The sequence below is a fragment of the Pseudoliparis swirei genome, chromosome 4 (assembly GCF_029220125.1).
Source record: "Pseudoliparis swirei isolate HS2019 ecotype Mariana Trench chromosome 4, NWPU_hadal_v1, whole genome shotgun sequence".
In the NCBI taxonomy this organism is placed as follows: Eukaryota; Metazoa; Chordata; class Actinopteri; order Perciformes; family Liparidae; genus Pseudoliparis; species Pseudoliparis swirei.
Window position 1 is genome coordinate 2,118,776 of NC_079391.1, and position 429 is coordinate 2,119,204.

The window sequence follows — 429 nt, forward strand, 5'->3', positions numbered from 1 at the left end:
TTGAAGTGACAGTGAGGTGTGTATCTGAATTCTTCAGTATATATATTATATACTGTATATATTTATATATATATATGACAAATGTATTATATATTTTATACATAGATATATATATATTATATAATATATCTATATATATTTATTATATATATAATATATATCTCATATATATATATACAGTATATAATATATATATATATATATATATATATATACACTATATGAGTTTGAGGTGACAGTGAGGTGTGTATCTGAATGTTTCAATGATACCGGAGACAGTTGTCAGTGTTTTTCTTCTTAGTGGAGTGAGAATGATGGAGAGGAGGAGAAGAAAGATAAAACATAAACATAAACATTAATCTTACTTCTTCTGAACAGTTATTTCTTCACCATGCGGAAACGTCTCGTTCTTAAATGACTGAGTTCATC